General features: G+C 40.6%; 1 protein-coding gene across 1 annotated transcript in view; it reads right to left on the bottom strand.

The window, feature by feature from the left end:
- The window catches only part of THRB (thyroid hormone receptor beta), a 354,801-nt gene that overhangs the window by 210,008 nt on the left and 121,542 nt on the right, over nt 1–23,251 (bottom strand). The window contains exon 2 of the mRNA XM_065877090.1: nt 17,744–17,815. The gene's annotated coding sequence lies outside the window, so the exon portion shown is untranslated. The remainder of the gene's footprint in view (nt 1–17,743; nt 17,816–23,251) is intronic.

The raw sequence follows: 23,251 nt of genomic DNA, 5'->3' as shown, positions 1-23,251 counted from the left end.
GACAAGGCTTAGAGCAAGTTCTTCATCTGTTCCCCCAGCCCTAAGTGGTGTGCATGATAGGAGGGATGAATTTAGGAGGTAGGTCAGTGGATGAACCATGAAAACAAACTAATAGTTAAATATTTTTCAATGACACAAATGAACTTACTTACAAAACAGAAGGAGACTCACAGACACAGAAAACAAACTTCTGGTTACCAAAGGGGAAACGTCGCGGGAGGGATAAATTAGGAGTTTGGGGTTAACAGACACACACTACTATATATAAAATAGGTAACCAACGAGGACCTGCTGTATAGCACAGGGAAGTATATTCAATATCTTGTAATAACCTTTAATGGAAAAGAATCCAAAAAAGAATATATATATATACACACACACACACACACACACACACATACATACATATGTATGAAACAGAATCACTTTGCTGTACACCTGAAACATTGTAAATCAACTGTACTTTCATTACAAAAATAATAAAAATAGTTAAATATTTTTGTTACAGTTATCTTTTGGAAAATGACACATTTTTCATCTACAGAAATGATTTAAAATGTTCTCTTTAAATAATTTATATAACCCCCCAATGGTCAACATTACGAAAAATTGTGAGATTAGTGATGGAATTATGGCAACTTGGGATGACTTTATGACAGGAAGTCCAAGGTAGTTTCAAGGAGTTCATGAATCCCTTGAAAGTTTATGGGGGATGTGTACTGGTGAGACTTTTTCTAGGAGGAAGTCCTTAGTTTTCTTCAGGTTCTCCTAAGCCACTAGCCATGTGTGGTTACTGAGCACTTGACATGTGGCTAGTCTGAAGGGAGATGTACTATAAGTGTGCAATGCACAAGCATTTCAAAGACTCAGCATGGAAAAGAGAATGTAAAATATCCCCATGATTTTTATATTGGTTATTTGTGAGAATGACATTTTGGATATTGAGTTACGTGAAACTTAATATTAGAATAAATTTCACTTGTTTTTCTCTTTTAATGTGGTTCCTGGAAAACTTCAAGTTACACATGTGCTTGCATTTGTGGCTCCCTTTCTATTTTTAGTGGACAGCACTGGGTTACAGCATAAGAGCGGTAAAAACAAAATAGATCTCAGAAGTTCACGGGAAATGATAACTATGAATATATTTTAAAGCATTTATACAGTAAAAATCTAGAGGTGAATTTGGAGAAAAAAATGAGCTTTTGTAAAATACTGACTTAGATAGAAACAATGGTGTAAGTATGTATTTCACTTGGTTCCCTTAATCAGTTAGCCAGGATAATAAACCAGTATTAGAAGCTTAAACCCTTTTATCTTTTCAAATCAAAACCATAGTTTCCATAGGTTCAAACAAAGGATTTGAAAAAGTTCTTGGGAAAAGTAGGTAAATGGGTTAAGTATCATTTTTTGTTAATCTAATCTACATGCACTAAATAACAAAGAGTTTATTGTATTTGCTTTGGGCCAGGTCCAGCTCCCACCTCTGTCTTGTGACCCTTCCTAGGGGTAATTAAATGTGTAAAGTCTTTTAGAGCAACTCTTGAAGCTCCTTTTTTTTTGCCTGGAGCTTCTGGAAGGCAGCTTTCCTCTTTGGGTCTTCAGATCTTGGGGACATCAGAATCTCTCCTCAGATTTTCCTTTTGAACTGAAAGCTAATTGCTTTAGAGTATTGGGCTGGCCAAAATATTCATTCGGGTTTTCTGTCACACCTTCAGGAAAAACCCGAACGAACTTTTGGGCCAAATCCGTGTTGCCCAGGAGCAAAGGAATATTATTGTTAATTTTTTTCTTTTCTATCGTTGTTATCAAGGATTTGATTCATCTAGAACATTCTACTGAAAGACACTTCTTATTATAGGAGCTTGACCCTTCTTGGTCTGAACAAAATGTGGGTATATTCTCATGTTCATTTTATTACAGAGTCCTGCATAGAACCTGTTGCAGAAAAGATCAAAGCCATCAGCTCCATTTCCTCTTCCTAATATCCTGCCGCCTTTTGCAATGCAAGCACTCTCTGTGTGCTGTTTAATGCGTCACTCCCGAGTATGGATGTGGGACTCAGGAGTGAATTCAGCTGTTACTGTATTTTCCTCGTGAGCACTACATTCATGCCCATTCACGCCACTTCTTACTCCCCCCCAAAGCTTTTAAAAGCAGTGCTATTGGTGTCCAAAATTTCCATAAAATGAAATCCATTCATTTTGATGAGTGCTGGGTGGCCCACAGATAAAGTGACCACCAGGTTTTCCTTAACGAGCTGACTTGTTCTAACAAACTCGGGCCCCAGGCGACTGACATTCCTAAACAAATTTTTTGGATCCTGTTCTTTCTTTGGTCTTGGGAATAGCATTTCTGACCTTTAAAACGGCAACTGCTCCCCTAACCAAGACAGGAGCTGTTAATGACTCTGTTTTGTTTCCGACCGTTCTTAGGGCGGGGACAACAACAGTCATTCAACGCAGCTAGCCATGTGGGGTGTGAGGGCATTGAGGATGGACTCAGCCTTCTCCCATTTCACTGTGTATAAGAATCTCCTGGGGAGTCTCTCAAAGTGCAGATTCTGATTTACTAGGTCTAGAGAGAGCCCTGCAATTCTCCATTTCCAACAAGCTCGTGGGTGGTGTCCGTGGGACTGACCATAACCATACTTTCAGAAGCAAAAGAGTCCATCTCTAAGAAATCTTCGATCTCCAGGAAATCTTCCATCTCCAGCATTCTATAATCTGGGTGACCAGAAACCAATAGCTGAACAGAAGTAGGGTTGGATTCTCTTGAGAACTTCTGCTAGAATACTCCAGAAGTCATAGTACCAGCTGTAGAAATTCCCTAAGTAGGAGGATTTAGAAATTAAGTCTGAGAGCCTATCACCAAACCACTTTAGAATCTGGTAGTGGATCAAGTTACTATCTAGCGGTTCTGTCAAATGTATATTTAGCTCCTTTGTTCCTAGAATATCTCTACAAATGAGCCCCTTTGACACCCCAGCTGGATGGCTGATGATGTTGGGTGCGAAACACATCTAAGTTTATTCAGTGACTAGTTACATAAAACAGCTATCTTGAAACCTTATGCAAAGAAGAATTTTGCTAAATAAATATTTGCTCTTCAATTTATTCTGTAAATACAAACGCTCCCGTGTAAGGTTTGCTTTAAGTGGAAGATATCTCTCTCATTCCATATCTGATAAGTATGAAAAAATTAATTTATATTCACAGCAAACACAAACATTTATGGATCCTTCCATCCTTCCACTGATAAACATACATTGTTTATCAATCCAAGTAAGTAAGTATGTGTACCACCATGTATTTGATGCTGATAATAAATTCCTTGGTGTAGGTAAATTCTAAAAAAATGATGAAGTGGACTAAGTGAAAGTCAAAATGAAATGAATATATGATTTTTTTAAACGCATGATTTTTCTGCCTCTCTTGACTACAGGCAGGTGATTTTTCGCCATATTAATTGAGAGTTCGCACATGCCGTGTGCCAAACTCCACGCCAGGTGCTGGCGGGGTAGTGGGTGGAGGGGTGAGAAGAAGATTATTTCCAACCTGTGCCCCAGCCAGGCTCAACTGAATGGGGAGGGGGAATGGGCACCTAACCAGGTATTTACAACATAACACAACGATAATAGAGATATCTAGAAAATGCAATGCCGAAAAGAGGAATTCCCTGGATGGTAATGTAGGCCTTCGAGTCCCAACGAAATGCACTCTTAAGTAGTCTCAAGTTTTAGGGAAAAAAATTAGCACGCATGCCTAGGTAACTTCTCAGCAAGTTTTGGAATTTAAACTAATTCACTGCAAGGGCAGAAGGGAGTGAATGATCCAGGTCATGGAGGTGGGATTTGAACCCACCTTTGTCTCATAATTAAAGTCCAAGCTTGTGGTGCTACAACAGACTGAGTCTTAAGAAATTCTCAGCTCTTCGTAGGATAGGTTTCATTTCCAAGTAAGTAAATAATAATAGTAATAATAATAATACCAACAACAATAACTGCAGCTGAAGTTAACCCTGATATAGCTCCTTTGTCTGTCAGTTACTCACAGTTCTAGGCATTTTACATACATTAACTCATTTAATCTTCACAGCAACCCTAGGAGGTATTGCCTCCATGTCATGGTTGAGAAAACGGGCAAAAGCAAGTGAAAGAATTTCCTCTCAGTCGCACAGTAAATACGTGGCAAAACTAGATTTGAACCTGGGAAATCTGGTCCTGGAGCCACTTTGCTACTCCAAGTGTGGTCTGTTGAGCAGCATCACGGGCTTCCCCCAGAAGCTTTGTTAGGAATACAGAATCCCGGACCCTGCCCCAGATGTCTTGATTCAGAATCAGTGTTTTTAACAAGATTCCCAGTTGACAGTATGATCATTAAAACTTGAGATGCGCTACTCCAAGCCACCATAATATGCAACATATGTAGAGAAAAGACCTACCTCCGCCTCCTTCCACCTTGGACTGAACCCCCATTCTGCAAGATTTCTACAATCCCCCCAGCCACCTCAGACCTCTGTGGCCACCTGAACCGCCACAGCTTCACCCCATGACCTGAGTCAAAAGTACATTCTTTCTATAACAGATCTATCACCACCAAACATTTCAGTTTCTTTACGCAGGATCTGAGGGGTCATAGAGAAGGAGTCACTTCACTACCTTGCAGCTTCTGTCATCTCTCTGGCCCTTTGTCCACTATTGGTCATTCATTCATTCACCCCACAACCTCTACCTCCACCTTTACCTCCATCTCCACCTCCATCTCCATCTCCTCCATCTCTGTCTCCATCTCCCTTCTCTCTCTGGAACAATGGACCAAACCTCCTCTCACCTCTAGCAAAACAGTTCCACTCTCATCCAGATCCCCTGGAGATTTATTTTTCTATCTCCAAGCATATTGGTCAAGGTATTTTCCCAAGTAAATACAGTTCCTTCCTTAGAGGAATTCTGTTGCTAGTTGCTACTAGATATCATTTTCCCATCTTCTTACAGTTAATTCTTCCATTCTAACTCCTTTTTATTATGAAACATAATATGCATATGGAAGACTGCATATGGGCTAATTTTTTATCCTCAATTCCTACTCTCTTTGAATTTTAATGAAGAAAACAGTTTCTTTTCATTAACAACATATTAAATAAAAATATGAACCATACCATTTAGTAAAATGGCCATAATTAGTAGCCCACAGATCCAAGATACAAACGAACTGAGGCCAAGCTTAAACTAGAAAACTAAAGGTCTCTTTTGGTTGGTAAATGGGATATACCAGACCCTCTGTCTCTTAACCTCAGAAATTAACAGAAAATGAGGCTGAACCCCCGGAGCTGTGCTAACAAAGAAGAGAAAGGGAAACTTCTCCCAGCAGCCTCAGGAGCAGCAGATTAAACGTCCACAATCAACTTGAGGTACCCTGCATCCCTGGAATATCTGAATAGACAATGAATCAACCCAAAATAGAGGCCGTGGACTATGGGAGCAACTGTAGACTTGGGGTTTGCTTTCTGCATCTAATTTGTTTCTGGTTTTATGTTTATCTTAGTTTAGTATTTAGAGTTTATTATCATTGGTAGATTTGTTTATTGATTTGGTTGCTCTCTTCCTTTTTTTAAAAAAAATACATATATCTTTCCTTTTTCTCTTTTTGTGAGTGTGTAAGTGTATGCTTCTTTGTGTGATTTTGTCTGTATAGCTTTGCTTTTACCATTTGTCCTAGGGTTCCGTCTGTCCGTGTTTTTTTTTTTTTGCTATAACTTTTAGTGCTTGTTATCATTGGTGGATTTGTTTTTTCAGTTGGTTGCTCTCTTCTTTCTTTCGTTTTTTTGTTACTTTTTAAATTTTAATAATTATTCTTTATTTTAATTATCCTATTTTATTTTTTTCCTTCTTTCTTTCTTTTTTGTCTCCCTTTTCTTCTGAGCCATGTGGCTGACAGGGTTTTGGTGCTCCAGCTGGGTGTCAAGCCTGAGCCTCTGAGGTGGGAGAGCCGAGTTCAGGACATTGGTCCACCAGAGACCTCCTGGGTCCATGTAATATCAAATGGCGAAAGCTCTCCCAGGGATATCCATCTCAACGCTAAGACCCAGCTCCACTCAACGATGAGCAAGCTCCAGTGCTGGACACCCCATGCCAAACAATGAGCAAGACAGGAACAAAACCCCACCCATAAGCAGAGAGGCTGCCTAAAATCATAATAAGGTCACAGACACCCCAAAACACTCCACCGGACTTGGTCCTGCCCACCAGAAAGACAAGATCCAGCCTCACCCACCAAAACACAGGCAACAGTCCCCTCCACCAGGAAGCCTACACAACCCACTAAACCAACCTTAGCGGGGTGGGGGGGGGCAGACACCAAAAACAATGGGAATTACAAACATGGAGCCTGCAAAAAGGAGACCCCAAACACAGTAAGTTAAGCAAAATGAGATGACAGAGAAACACACAACAGATGAAGGAGCAAGATAAAAACTCACAGACAAAACAAATGAAGAGGAAATAGGCAGTCTACCTGAAAAAGAATTCAGAGTAATGATAGTAAACATGATCCAAAATCCTGGAAATACAATGGAGAAAATACAAGAATCGTTTAACAAGGACCTAGAAGAACTAAAGAAGAAACAAACAATGATGAACAACACAATAAATGAAATTAAAAATTCTCTAGAAGGAATCAATAGCAGATTAACTGAAGCAAAAAACAGACAAGTGACCTGGAAGATAAAATAGTGGAAATAACTACCACAGAGCAGAATAAAGAAAAAAGAAGGAAAAGAATTGAGGACAGTCTCAAATACCTCTGGGACAACATTAAATGCACCAACATTCGAATTATAGGGGTTCCAGAAGAAGAAGAGAAAAAGAAAGGGACTGAGAAAATATTTGAAGAGATTATAGTTGAAAACTTCCCTAATATGGGAAAGAGAATAGTCAAGTCCAGGAAGAGCAGAGAGTCCCATACAGGATAAATCCAAGGAGAAACACACCAAGACACATATTAATAAAACTATGAAAAATTAAATACAAAGAAAAAATATTAAAAGCAGCAAGGGAAAAACAACAGATAACATACAAGGGAATCCCCATAAGGTTAACAGCTGATCTTTCAGCAGAAACTCCACAAGCCAGAAGGGACTGGCAGGACATATTTAAAGTGATGAAGGAGAAAAACCTGCAACCAAGATTACTCTACCCAGCAAGGATCTAATTCAGATTTGATGGAGAAATTAAAACCTTTTTGGACAAGCAAAAGCTGAGAGAGTTCAGCACCACCAAACCAGCTTTACAACAAATGCTAAAGGAACTTCTCTAGGCAAGAAACACAAGAGAAGGAAAAGACCTACAATAACAAACCCAAAACTATTAAGAAAATGGTAATAGGAACATACATATCGATAATTACCTTAAATGTAAATGGATTAAATGCTCCAGCCAAAAGGCACAGACTGGCTGAATGGATATAAAAACAAGACCCATATATGTGCTGTCTACAAGAGACCCACATCAGACCTAGGGACACATACAGACTGAAAGTGAGGGGATGGAAAAAGATATTCCATGCAAATGGAAATCAAAAGAAAGCTGGAGTAGCAATTCTCATATCAGAAAAAATAGACTTTAAAATAAAGACTATTACAAGAGACAAAGAAGGACACTACATAATGATCAAGAGATCAATCCAAAAAGAAGATATAACAATTGTAAATATTTATGCACCCAACATAGGAGCACCTCAATACATAAGGCAAATGCTAACAGCCATAAAAGGGGAAATCGACAGTAACACAAGCATACTAGGGGACTTTAACACCCCACTTTCACCAATGGACAGATCATCCAAAATGAAAATAAATAAGGAAACAGAAGCTTTAAATGATACATTAAACAAGATGGACTTAATTGATATTTATAGGACATTCCATCCAAAAACAACAGAATACACATTTTTCTCAAGTGCTCATGGAACATTCTCCAGGATAGATCATATCTTGGGTCACAAATCAAGCCTTGGTAAATTTTAAAAATTGAAATTGTATCAAGTATCTTTTCCAACCACAATGCTATCAGACTAGATATCAATTACAGGAAAAGATCTGTAAAATATACAAACACATGGAGGCTAAACAATACACTACTAAATAACCAAGAGATCACTGAGGAAATCAAAGAGGAAATCAAAAAATACCTAAGAACAAATGACAATGGAGACACAACGACCCAAAACCTATGGGATGCAGCAAAACAGTTCTAAGAGGGAAGTTTATAGCAATACAATTTTACATCAAGAAACAAGAAACATCACAAATAAACAACCTAACCTTACACCTAAAGCAATTAGTGAAAGAAGAACAAAAAAACCCCGAAGTTAGCAGAAGGAAAGAAATCATAAAGATCAGATCAGAAATAAATAGAAAGGAAATGAAGGTAACGATAGCAAAGATCAATAAAACTAAAAGCTTTTTAGTTTTAAAATTCCTTCTTTGAGGAGATAAACAAAATTGATAAACCATTAGCCAGACTCATCAAGAAAAAACAGGGAGAAGACTCGAATCAATAGAATTAGAAATGAAAAAGGAGAAGTAACAACTGACACTGGAGAAATACAAAGGATCATGAGAGATCACTACAAGCAACTATATGTCAATAAAATGGACAACCTGGAAGAAATGGACAAAATTCTTAGAAAAGCACAACCTTCCTAGACTGAACCAGGAAGAAATAGATAATATAAACAGACCCATCAAAAGCACTGAAATTGAAACTGTGATTAAAAATCTTCCAACACACAAAAGCCTAGGACCAGATGGCTTCACAGGCGAATTCTATCAAACATTTAGAGAAGAGCTAACATCTATCCTTCTCAAACTCTTTCAAAATATAGCAGAGGGAGGAACACTACCAAACTCATTCTACAAGGTCACCATCACCCTGACACCAAAACCAGACAAAGATGTCACAAAGAAAGAAAACTACAGGCCAATATCACTGATGAACATAGATGCAAAAATCCTCAACAAAATACTAGCAAACAGAATCCAACAGCACATTAAAAGGATCATACACCATGATCAAGTGGGGTTTAACCCAGGAATGGAAGGATTCTTCAATATAGGCAAATCTATCAATTTGATACACCATATTAACAAATTGAAGGAGAAAAACCATATGATCATCTCAAGCGATGCAGAGAAAGCTTTTGACAAAATTCAACACCGATTTATGATATAAACCCTGCAGAAAGTAGGCATAGAGGGAACTTTCCTCAACATAAGGGTCATATATGACAAATCCACAGTCAACATCATCCTCAATGGTGAAAAACTGAAAGCATTTCCACTAAGATCAGGAACAAGACAAGGTTGCCCACTCTCACCACTATTATTCAACATAATTTTGGAAGTTTTAGCCACAGCAATCAGAGAAGAAAAAGAAATAAAAGGAATCCAAATCAGAAAAGAAGACGTAAAGCTGTCACTGTTTGCAGATGACATGATACTATACATAGAGAATCCTAAAGATGCTACCAGAAAACTCCTAGAGCTAATCAATGAATTTGGTAAAGTAGCAGGATACAAAATTAATGCACAGAAATCTCTTGCATTCCTATACACTAATGATGAAAAATCTGAAACTGAAATTAGGAAAACACTCCCATTTACGATTGCAACAAAAAGAATAAAATATCTAGGAATAAGCCTACCTAAGGAGACAAAAGACCTGTAGGCAGAAAACTAAAAGGCACTGATGAAAGAAATTAAGGATGATACAAACAGATGGAGAGATATACCATGTTCTTGGATTGGAAGAATTAACATTGTGAAAATGACGATACTACCCAAACTAATCTACAGTTTCAATGCAATCCCTATCAAACTACCAATGGCATTTTTCACAGACCTAGAACAAAATAGTTCACAATTTGTATGGAAATATAAAAGACCCCAAATAGCCAAAGCAATCTTGAGAAAGAAAAATGGAGCTGGAGGAATCAGGCTCCCAGACTTCAGACTATACAACAAAGCTAGAGTAATCAAGACAGTATGGTACTGGCACAAAACCAGAACTATAGATCGATGGAACAGGATAGAAAGCCCAGAGATAAACCCGCACACATATGGTCACCTTATTTTTGATAAAGGAGGCAAGAATATACAATGGAGAAAAGACAGTCTCTTCAATAAGTAGTGCTGGGAAAACTGGACAGCTACATGTAAAAGAATGAAATTAGAACACTTCCTACACCATACACAAAAATAATCTCAAAATGGATTAAAGAGCTAAATGTAAGACCAGACACTATAAAACTCTTAGAGGAAAACAAAGGCAGAACACTCCATGACATAAATCACAGCAAGATCCTTTTGACCCACCTCCTAGAGAAATGGAAATAAAAACAAAAATAAACAAATGGGACCTAATGAAACTTCAAAGCTTTTGCGTAGCAAAGGAAAACATAAACAAGACCAAAAGACAACCCTCAGAATGGGAGAAAATATTTGCAAATGATGCAACTAACAAAGGATTCATCTCCAAAATTTACAAGCAGCTCATGCAGCTCAATAACAAAAAAACAAACAACCCAATCCAAAAATGGGCAGAAAACCTAAATAGACATTTCTCCAAGAAGATATACAGAGTGCCAACAAACACATGAAAGGATGCTCAACATCACTAATCATTAGAGGAATGCAAATCAAAACTACAATGAGGTGTCACCTCACACTGGTCAGTCAGAATGTCCATCATCAAAAAATCTACAAACAATAAATGCTGGAGAGGGTGTGGAGAAAAGATACCCTCTTGCACTGTTGGTGGAATGTAAACTGATATGGCCACTATGGAGAACAGTATGGAAGTTCCTTAAAAAACTAAAAATAGAACTACCATATGACCCAGCAATCCCACTACTGGGCATATACCCTGAGAACACCATAATTCAAAGAGTCATGTACCAAAATGTTCATTGCAGCTCTATTTACAATAGCCAGGACATGGAAGTAACCTAAGTGCCCATCGACAGATGAATGGATAAAGAAGATGTGGCACATATATACAATGGAATATTACTCAGCCATAAAAGGAAATGAAATTGAGTTATTTGCAGTGAGGTGGATGGATCTAGATTCTGTCATACAGAGTGAAGTAAGTCAGAAAGAGAAAAACAAATACTGTATGCTAACACATATATATGGAATCTAAAAAAAACAAAACAGGTTCTGAAGAACCTAGGGGAAGGACAGGAATAAAGACGCAGACGTAGAGAATGGACTTGAGGACATGGGGAAGGGGAAGGGTAAGCTGAGACGAAGTGAGAGGGTGGCATGGACATATATACACTACCAAATGTAAAATACATAGCTCGTGGGAAGCAGCCGCATAGCACAGGGAGATCAGCTCGGTGCTTTGTGTCCACCTAGAGGGGTGGGATAGGGAAGGTGGGAGGGAGACACAAGAAGGAGGAGATATGGGGATATATGTATATGTATATGTATAGCTGATTCACTTTGTCATACAGCAGAAACTAACACACCATTGTAAAGCAATTATACTACAATAAAGATGTTAAAAATAAATAAAATGTTAATGTCTATAGCCTAAAAAAAAAAAGAAAAAGTTTTAAAAATTACAAAACAGTGCACACATTCACACATATATACAATGGAATATTACACACACACATATATATAAAATGGAATACTACTCAGCCATTAAGAAGAATGAAATAATGCCATTAGCCAGACTAGAGAGAGACAAATATCATATGATAGCACTTATATGTGAAATCTAAAGAATGATACAAATGAACTTACCTATGAAACAGACACAGGCTTACAGCATAGAAAACAAACTTATGGTTATCAAAGGGGAAAGGTGGGGAGGAGGGATAAATTAGGAGTATAGGATTGGCGTATACACAGTACTATACTTAAAATAGATAGCCAGCAAGGACCTACTGTATGGCACAGGGACCTCTACTCAATATTCTGTAATAACCTAAAGGGGAAAAGAATTTGAAAAAGAATAGATACATGTGTATGTATAACCGAATCACTTTGCTGTACACCTGAAACTAACATAACATTGTTCATCAACTATACTCCAATATAAATTTTTTTAAAGGGTGTAAAGAACAATATTACAGATACACATCGTCCACCATTCTGATTTGCTCTATTGGTTTCATCTGTCTCTTTATAAGAAATAAAATGTAAGAAAACGCCCTGACCTTTGTCCATCTCTCTCTCCTCTCCCTCCCCTCTCTTTGCCAAGTAGCCACTATTTTACAGTCGGCGTGTTTTTCCCATGCATGTTTTTGTTCTTTTACTATGTTAAGTGTATAGGCATTTACTTTTTAATATGAGACTGTGTCCAGGACGTTACAGCACAAATTACAACGCTTGCCTCGACAGGCTTCCTGAGAAGATGCAGGGAAGAACAGACAGCCGGGGCCCCGCCGACCCACCCCTCTCCAATGTGCGGTGGGAGAAACAGGACTCAGGCTAGCTCTGCACAATGCCATCAGGGAGGGTTAAATCAGAAAATCAAGTTTTGCTTATTCAGATGATTTAAAAAGCTAAAATGAAAACTCATTTTGCCTTGCAGCCAAAGATGTCAAACACACAGTACCAAGAAAGTTGTACTGACAAACTCGGTCATTTTTGCCCAGCCCTGTGGGTTACATAGGCAAGATGTGTTTTTATATGTGGCGGTACCGTGTACCACGGATGTGAGGAGTTCCAAAACAGCCATGCCGGGGGCCTGGCTCCATCCTACCAGCAACACAGACAGGCTTTGATTTTGTCATTCACAAATGGCCAGATGTTACCTGCTGCTCATTGGCTGAACAAAAGCGATGTGGTGATGGCTTGGAGTTGAACTTCTTTCACATTTGGGAGCTCATAATGAAAAGTCTATGAATGTATGGTTACCAAATGCATGATTCTACCCCTCCTAAAGTTAAAGAAGAAGAAAAGAGAGTGCAAGAGAGAGTGAGAGAAGGAAAGAAAGAGAATGAGAGAGAGAGGGAAGGAAGGAAGGAAGGAAGGAAGGAAGGAAGGAAGGAAGGGAGGAAAGGAAGGAAGGAAGAAAGAAAAGAAGGAAGGAAGGAAAGGAAGGAAGGAAGGGAGGCAGGAAGGAAGGAAGGAAAGGAAGGGGAGGAAGGAAAGGAAGGGGAGGAAGGAAGGACAGAAAGGAGGAAGGAAGGAAGGAAGGAAGGAAGGAAGGAAAGGAAGGAAGGGAGAAAGGAAGAAAAGAAGGAAGGAAGGAAGGAAAGGAAGGAAGGAAGGAAAGGAAGGAAGGGAGGAAAGGAAGGAAGGGAGGAAAGGAAGTAAGGAAGGGAGGAAGGAAAGGAAGGAAAGGAAGGAAGGGAGAAAGGAAGGAAAGAAGAAAGGAGGGAGAGAGAGAGGGAGGGAGGGAGGAAGAAAGAAAGGAAGGGAGAAAGAGAGAGAGAAGAGGGAAAGAAAAACTTTTTTTTTCTTTCCACCCTGACTTTCCTACTTCCTCTAGCTTGGCTTCTTAGGATAACTTCTTAGTTATGTTTACAATGCCTTCACCTCTTATTCCTTTAAAAGTTTATAATTTAGCTCCTTTTAATTTTTCCCTTTTCTTTGTTTAGTGATGCCAAAGTTTAAAAATTATTGCAGTTGGTGGTATGGAGCCCTAGAAAAGTTTTATGTTGTTTGTGTTGTGTGTATGCCTGCATATATTTGTTTATGCATTATTTATCTATTGTCAATAGACCGCATCATTAAATTTCCAGCCAATTTTCTGCATATGAAAACAACACGAGACTGTTTTGTTTATCTGGATCCTGTTTCCTAGAAGTTTAGCTAAATGCCTTTCCCTGGTTCCCATTCATATATATATGTGTACGTTGGAAATGGGTGCCTTGGCCCCCTTCTTCCCATCTTTCCTGCTGCCTAGAATTTATGTGTGAGGGCTGGAGCTCCAGCAGTCATCTTGACCTAGGAAGGAACCTTGAAGATAAAGTCATATGCTTAAGAATAGAAATACAGAAAGATAGAACATACCTGAGTCCCTGATGATAAGAGAACCACCCCCAATAGCCCTGGAGAAAAAATAAAATTTTGTGTGTTTGTCACTGTTATTAAGATTTCCTGCTATGGGCAGGCCCAAAATAGTAGTTTATTCTCTCCACAAATTTAGGTATATTTCTGCTCCAGCCAGTGTAATATGATGATTAGTTTCAATCCACTGCTTCTCTTCCGAAGACAGCGGCTCACAGACAGAAAGATCTGAGTTCAAGCCCAACCCTGCCACTATGACAGCAAAATCTTCAGGCATTGCTCCTCAACCTTTACCCTCAGTTTCCTTGTCTGGAAATTGAGAATAATAATAATATGCACATTAAGGCGTTTGCTATTTTTCTTTCATCCAGTGTTTTAGTTGTTATTAGCCCAACAGCACCAACAGAAAACACAGTTGAGGGAGAAAGAAGGAGATAAAACTCAAATCAGGATATACTCCCACTTGTTCACAGACCTCATAAGCAGTTCAGGGGTTAAAAACGCCCAGGTTGCTAATTTTTAAAAGTCAACAGGAAAATATATCCATTGATTGGACTTCAGTTATTCATGTTTTACTCCCATTCTCACAAATAACTGAAATCTGACTACACACACATTGCATTTTCCAAACGCTCCTTGACCTGTAGATGAATGCACACACACATACACACACACGTACATTTCAAGAACATTGGGCCCGGGAGAATCACTTGCTCCAAGTCCCTGGAATGGAGAAGTCCTACAATTCTTCTTGGTACTTGCCATTTGGGTAAGTTGACTCAATAAATGACTTGAAGAAACAATTCCTTTCAAATGGGCATTGAATTGCAAAAAAGCAAATTCTGTTCAAAGTCTTCCACCTTGCAATTTCACTTCTGCTCTTATGCACATTAAACTAAATTGGGTGGATATAAACCTTGCTGAATTAAATTTGATTTGATGAGGACATTTGTGTGTCCGTGCAGGCAGAGTGCACTATGTGTGGGTTTAAAAAAAAAATGTTCCTTTTACAAATGATTCTGTTTTGCCATTGCTTCATTAGTGAACTAAATTTTTGGTCATGTGGATCCATTTTGTGAATGAAAGAGATCTTGGCCCTTTGTTGGGAAATCACTAAAGTGGCAGTTTGTTCTTCTTGAAGAAAAGTCACACAGCCTCAGAGGCTGGAACATTCGGGTACAATCCGGGGTTGGTTGAATCCGTGGACGCAGAACCCACGGATAAGGAGGGCTGACTGTACTACACCGTTTTATGCACTTGAGGGCCTTGAGCATTTGGTCTATGTGGGGTCCTGGAACTACTCCCCCCAGATACGGAGGGACAACGATATCTTTAAATCCTTTCTGCCCTTGCTTCACGAGACCCTCACTTGCCCTCTCTTACTATCCCCCAACACTATCATCACTTCCTTTTCCAAAGCATTCTCCTTGTTCTTCTCAGCCCTCTCCTCATGAGGCTCTAAAGGGCAAGTTGGCCACAGGGTCCTATCTTCCCGGGCTTAGGGCCTTAGCAGCATTTCAACCCAAATAATGACCTTCCATGTTACTGCCGGACTTCTAAAACACACAAATAGAAGAATTCTAGTAGGCTTGGCTCCAAGTATTTCTGGGGGAAAAAAGTCTTTTTTAAAGGGTCCAGATGATTTATTGCAAGGATAGAGGTGTCACTAAAGGCCTGAATTCCAACCTGTCACCAGAAGTTCAACTCTGATAAGATATAGAAAAAGCAATCTTGTATTTCACAGGTCCCGAAAAAGCATTCAGATGAAGGAGCAAAGGTTAAAAAATTAAGAACAATTTCCTGAGCATTACCAACAGTACATGTCAAAGTAATGCATGAATCAAGTATTGTCCTCGGGATTTCCACCGCCAGGAATCCCATACATCATCCTTTAGCTGCATTACTGGCTAGAAGACCCCAGAAGGTATTCAGGGGTTCTGTTGTCTGATATTCTCTGAGATTTTTTTTTTTCTGGTTTTGGTAACTATTGAACAAAGAAAGTTCAATAATTGGAAAAGCAGCGTGGTCTCTTGTCTTCTGCAGCTTTGCATAATGACCAACAGATTCCACTCAATAAAGAGTGCACATAGCTTTAAGAAAGACCATCGGTATTTTCAGTATTTCAGGAAGCTCTCGGTATTTTCATTCACAAAACAGCTAATTTTTTTTTGCTTTATTTTCCTTCTTTTTATTTTTTAACAGAGGTATAATTTATGTATAGCAAAAAGGAGACGAGTTATGACAAATGCCATGTAACCCACACTTCTAAGACATACATTTGCATCACCCCAGAAAAATTCCCTGTGTCCCCTGCCCAGTCAATCTGGTCTCTCCCCAGAGTAACCACTATTTTGATTGCTATTACGGTAGATTAGCTGTGCCTTTTTTAGAACTAAATAAAAATGGATGAATGCAGTGTACTTTTTTAGTGCCTAATGTCTCATGTTTTAAGCATCTATAAAATCACCTCTTAGTTTCCTTCTCTGTAAATTGAGGGGCTCGCCCTGTGAAGACAGTGTGCAAGTATTCTGAGGAGTCGTAGGTTTCTTGGTTGGGGGAGGGGACCTGAGAAGCTACCTTGATTGGGGGTGGGTGGAGTGGAGGCTGAAAACTGGGGTTCTCTCCTTCAAAGAGAACAGCTGTACTTTTCCAGGTCTTACAAATTGCGTCTCACTGGAAGATTGCATTTGGGTAAAGGGTTCTTTGTAAAAAAATAAAAAAATAAAAAAGTTAGAGAACTGCAGGGCTAGCCGATCCTCACCGATCCTTTTCCCTGGAACCTTCTATAAATTACAAATAGCGTTTCTGATATGAGAGCTGGGATTGGTCCCCTGGAGAGAGAGCTGGGAGACAGAGGCCGCCAGACTGGGGCCCCTGGGGAGGGTCTGGGCACCGAACACTGTAATATTAGTACCGGTTACAATCAGATAGTGCCACCTCAACTGAGGCGGCTGGACAATAGGCCAGAGGCCCTGGCGATGGAAGCACAAAGGCAGCATTCAAAAGGCCCGACTCCACAGCCAGCCAGTGCATCTATAGACGCCACAGACCCTGGCCCAGCCGGAATGTCACCTCGCCGCCAGAAAGCCATTTTTCCTGGTTAGCTTTTAAACTGCTAAAAATAATAAACACAGAAAGGAAAGTGCTGACACAACCCTAACTGCAGAGACAAACTGCAACTGTTGTTATAATAATGTAAACAAACTGGGCTCCAAATGACATCCTAGTGTTCCAAACTGAACAGGCTGCCTGATATTTCCAAACATCTGGGGACTGGAGGGAAGTTGTGTGGGCTTGTCAGTAATGGAAGGGGGTCTTCCCTGCACAGGTGCACATGCCCTACCTGACTTGCTCTGACCAAGGGTGAGCTGATCCTTTTGCTTTCTTTAGCGCTCAAGGAAAAGAGAGATCGGAGAGGACTGTGGTCCTCCATCAAGCATTTTTCCACATAACAGATGAAAAATGGGCTCCTTTCTCTCTCTGTCCAATTATTACTCCTTTTCCCCCCAAATGAATTTGAAGCGTCCTTCTCTCCATTATGTTTGTTTTCAACCCATCGAATGCTGTATATTCCTCCTGAACACCTACAGAGTTCAAAACCGTCTTAAATAACAACCGCAGCAATGCCATAAACCAGAAGACCCTTCCCATAATGCTGAAAAGTGGCAATCATAAAATCACGAATCTGCAAACAGCCAAGTCAAGCCCAACATCTGACCTGACAATCCATGAAATCCCGTGTGGAACTTGGTACCCACGCAGGACGGCCAATGGGAGGGAAAACGCAGATCTGGAAAAAAGGAAACACAAGAAGATAAATAGATGTGTGTGTGTGTTTTTTTAAACTCCCCCAACATTTGCTTAATTCACCACTGCTCTTCTTTCTGTGTTTAAATGGGGTCTGGTTTCAGAGCTGTCTCTGATTTTGAATACATGCAAACAGACTTAGATAAAATCTCATTCCAAAGGGGAGCTGGTTTCAGAGAAAGGGACTTTAACACAAGGATTGTAATAACACATTATAGGCATGAGACAATGTTTGTGGATCCCAAGAACCTACTTTTCTGCACAGGACTCCGGGGTTTTGGATTCCCAGCCTCGGAAGAGGACTAAAAGGCAAATGTGCATCTAACAATTTAGAACTTTTGTGCTAAAAAGGGTCCAGCTGGGCGTCAGAGGATGGTTCCCAGGATAGGTCCCAGCAAATCTCAGCCGGGGCTGTGCCCCTGTGAGACGTCAGGATGGGGGACCCGAGAGGAAGCTACGGAGCTGTCTAGATGGTGTCAAGTGCGGTGATGTTGGGGACTCTTCCCCCAGGTGTAAACAGATGAAGGAGAAACCAGGGCATCTGTTCCTGCGGCAGACGACGTCTCCAAGTGTCTGTCTGCCCAGCAAGCGAGGGGCTGCTTTTTCCATGGCTGTGGGCCCACAGTTGTAGTTGTTCGTGTGGGAAACTTAGAGATCATAGGGAAGCACAGGTCGGCAGGACAAATGTCTGGGTCCCCTCTGCCCAGAATGGACCACTGACAACATTTTGTCCCATCTGCTCTTTTTTTTTTTTATAAATTTATTTATTCATTTATTTAATTTTTGGCTGCACTGGGTCTTCGCTGCTGCATGCGGGCTTTCTCTAGTTGCAGTGAGCGGGGGCTACTCTTTGTTGCGGGGCGCAGGCTTCTCATCGTGGTGGCTTCTCTTGTTGCAGAGCACAGGCTCTAGGCGCGCAGGCTTCAGTAGTTGTGGCACACAGGCTTCAGTAGTTGTGGCTCACGGGCTCTAGAGCACAGGCTCAGTAGTTGTGGCGCATGGGCTTAGTTGCTCCGTGGCCTGTGGGGTCTTCTCGGACCAGGCCTCGAACCCGTGCCCCCTGCATTGGCAGGCGGATTCTTAACCACTGCGCCACCAGGGAAGCCCCTCTTTTCTTTTTCTTTTTTAAATAAAATAGAGCATAGGTATAATCTCCTTGACAACCCATTCCAAGGCCAGACCATGAATTTGTATCTTGCCAGTACATTTTTTTAAAACATTTACATACAAGATGAGTATCCAGGACAATGAACAGTGCTTGTGTGTTTTTCATCCACCTATATGATATGAACCTACATATGTGTATCTACCGTTCCACACTTGGACTCTCAACATCACGTGTGGGAACTGACCGTGCTGACTGCAGTAAGTCTCAACTCAGTCACCGCCTTTCCACCTAACACCACGAAAGCACCTGTCATGCCATTAAACTGTGTGCTGGTTACGTGTGTGTGTGTGCGCATATGTAGGTGTGCATGTGCAAATTTTCTCTGCAACTCCACTCTGAGCTTCTCGAGATGCTGCTCTGTCTTCTCTACTATGGTTCCATGCAGAGTGGACAGTCAGCGTATTGAAAGGTAAAACATATGTGTTAAAAATTGATCTGCTTATTATTAATTTTCCTCCCTTTTCAGACAACATTAAGGAAGACTTTGAGGTTGTATTTGTTTCCTTCAAAGTCTCTCTCCTCTTGCTTTTGTCGTAAATAGTGAAATCCCAAGTTGTCAGTATCACTGTAGTGTTTGCAAGAACGTTGGAAGCTTTAACATTTTAAGGCTGAAAACCAATATATTTAAGGAGCATAGGTACAAAACAGACTCACAGACGTAGAAACATAGAAAACAAACTTACCGTTACCAAAGGGGGAAGGGTGGGGAGGGGGAGGGATAAATTAAGAGTTTGGGATTAACAGATACACACTACTATATACAAATAAACAACAAGGTCCTAATGTATAGCACAGGGAACTATATTCAATATCTTGTAATAACCTATAATGAAAAAAATATGAAAAAATATAACTGAATCACTTTGCTGTACACCAGAAACTAACACAACATAGTAAATCAACTATACTTCAATGAAAAAAAGAACAAAAAACGGGCTTCCCTGGTGGTGCAGTGGTTGAGAGTCTGCCTGCCGATGCAGGGGACACGGGTTCATGCCCCGGTCTGGGAAGATCCCACGTGCTGTGGAGCGGCTGGGCCCGTGAGCCATGGCCGCTGAGCCTGCGCGTCCGGAGCCTGTGCTCCGCAACGGGAGAGACCACAACAGTGAGAGGCCCGCGTACCACAAAAAAAAAAAAAAAAAAAAGAAGCATTTTCTAAAAGCGTTCTCAAAGACTAAATTGACAAGCCAGAAAGAAGCTTGTGTTTGTAAATGTTGTGGTTTTAAATGTGAATAGACATGCACCGCTACCCTTGACACTACCTAAAAACAAACAGTGCCTTATATGTAAACAATATTGAACCTCAACTTATTTTTTGAAGGTATAATTCTGATGCATACTTTGAAGAATATACATGAATCTGACTCAGCGACAACAACCTAAACATTCTCACATAATAATTAGTAACAATAAGCAGTTTCATATATACCACTTCTTAAGCACATTTTGTGGGTTGGGTTATGCTAATTCTCTCACCTAATTTCACTTAATTTAATCCTCACAATGATCAGATGAGGTAGGTATTATTAATAACCCCACTGTTCAGATGAGGAAACCCCACTGTTCAGAGTCGGAGAAAGATTTAAAATTATGCCCAAAGCCAGTGAGAAAAGGCTAACTGGGATTCTCGCTCAGGCAGTAGGATATCATGGGCTTCATTGTGAATTACTGAGAACACGCTCAGGTGTAAAGATTAAAACAGCAGAGAAGACAACTGGAAAACAGTGCCACTGAAGTGGTTTCCAAGTTTTGCTATAATACAGACAGACAGCCAGCATCTCTTTCATGGTGTGGCTCAAACCAAGAACAAACCAAATTAGAGTTCTCCAAGAAGACAAACTCAAAGTGATTTCCTAGTCATGGAGGAAGGAATGAAATTTAAAGCCGCAAGGGCAAGCCCCAGACCTTTCCCAACTTAAACATTCCCATTTTTAATTCTTCTTCTCTTTAGAAAATAGGGAGCTGTGGATTTGCTCATGGCTCAAAGGAGGCTGCCCTGTTTGTTTACACAAGATTCAAAGCAAAAATGAGCATCACTCCCTGGGACAACTTTAGCCCAGAATGTGTGTTCCTTACACATTTTTAATTGGGACATAAATATATTAACAGTGTGGTTATTTTGTACTCAAAATATTCTGTTTTGTAACTGATTCATATTTATATTTGGAAGGCATTTATTTCTGGGCATGAAACAGTTCATTTTGTTAAGCCATGTGACCTAAGGTAAGGTTGGCCCCATTTCCCACGACTGCTCCCAATTAATGCAAATTGAAGCTTAAAGGATAAATAAAGTCCCTTTAGCTTGGTTTATTAATATGTTAGTTATAAATGGCTCTTTACTTGGTCTATGTTCTTCAGTCTGTAACTATGTACAAATGAACTCTACAAAACAAGATAGCGAATACACAATGTGTATTTTATTGCAAAGTTTTCATTTAAAAGGGGTTACTATTATGGCGATACATTAATGTCGTCTATCTCTCTACTTCTTTGGTCTCGGCTCTCTCATCAAACCTGTGGAGCCTGATATAGACTGACTGCGCTGCGTTCACGGTCACATCTTCAGCCCTCCCTGTCCCTACCCTTTGTCACGTAACTTTGCAGTTCCTCTTACTAAAGAGGTTCAGCCGATATGCCTGCCCCCTTTGATTTTGGCTTTGCTCAGGTGACTTGCTTTGGCCAATGGAATGTTAGCAAGTATGTTCCATCTAGAGGTTTGAAAAAGTTCTTGTTATGTTTATGTGTTTGCTTTGCTCCTCTGTAACTGCCATGAGAACATGCCTGGGCTAGCCTGTCATGGCTGAGAAACACAGAGTGGTGTTGACTCACGCCTCAGCCGAGGCCATCCTAGATCAGCCTAGAGCAGCCAAGCCCCACACATAGGACAGCACCCAGGCAAGATACACAGAACCACCCAGCTGACCACAGATGCACGAGTGGGCCCAGCCGGAACTCAAAGGACCAGCCAGTAGCCAACCCTCAGACTCGTGAACCTATGAATGCCAAGTGTTTCAAACCATTGAGTTTTGAGGTAATGGGTTACTTTCCCAGGTAACTGTACAAAATGTTGTTGTGTACTAGATATAACCGATATAGGACCTACCCCTGGCTCTCTCAAAAAACAGATGTCCCCATAGAAGATAGTTTAAAATTTAGGCAATCAGACTCATCAACTATCCACCAAATGCCAGCTGTTTCAGTCAAGGTTCAACTAGGAAAATATAAAGTAGCGTAAGGATTTCAACAGAAGGGCTATAATGCAGGGAACTGATCACACAGAAGGAAAGACGTGAAGGCAAAGGGGAGGCAGCAGCCCTCCAGGAACTCAGTCATTGCAGAAAGTCCCTGAGCAACAGGAACAAAGCATAGAAGTGTCGGTGCTGGAGCCCAGGGGACAGGGCCACCCCGCAGAAGCTGACAGCTCAGAAGCCCTCCCTAGTAGGAGCTGAAGCCCCAGAGGAGACGATCTGCCATCAGAGAGATGGTCTGAGTGTGAGAAAGGAACACGTGGCTTCCCTCTTCCCTCAGGGCCTTCCAAGGCTGACCCCAGACTCAGGAACCTGGACAGCCCTGTTTTGGGGGGTTTTTTGGGGTTTTTTTGACTTGTAACTTCAAACTCCAATAATTTGCATCTCATATGCCTTCCACCTTTCATTTGCCTTTGCTAGCCAGCCTTCTCAGTTACTTTCTTGCAGGTTATTATATAATATAAAGAGAGTAAACACATAAAGTCTAGCAAAAAAACCCACAATTCCCTAGGCTTGTTATCCTTCTTATCTCCCCCGTCAGGTCAGTCACACCAGGGAAGGGCAAGCAAGGGATCTGAGGGCAAGAAGGCACACACCTCACCATGACGGGCAGGACACCACAAGGCACTCATCGGCGCTGAGAGCTCTGTCCGCAGAAATAACGGAGAGTGAGAACAGACACTGGGCTTGAAGGTTAGAAAGGGCCTGAATAGGTGGGAAAGGATATTCAGGTAGCAGCACCCGTGCGAGCAAAGTGCAGGAACCATGGAGGGAAAGACCAAGTGTTCTGGTTAGGTTTAGAGGTTGTGTATTTGGGAGGAAGGTGCAGGGGAGAAGAGGGGGGCAAGGAGGCTACAAAGGTGAGAGCTTGAAAGAGTTGGGGCCCCTGAAAAGAAAACTATGTGACATAACAGAGGTGCTCATTGTCCCTACAATGGCAATTATCTTACTATATATAAATGTGCCAGTGTAACATGTTATAGACATTCCACAATGTAATACG

Source organism: Phocoena phocoena, chromosome 4, assembly GCF_963924675.1.
Source record: "Phocoena phocoena chromosome 4, mPhoPho1.1, whole genome shotgun sequence".
NCBI lineage: Eukaryota > Metazoa > Chordata > Mammalia > Artiodactyla > Phocoenidae > Phocoena > Phocoena phocoena.
This window is presented reverse-complemented; position numbering and strand designations above follow the sequence as displayed.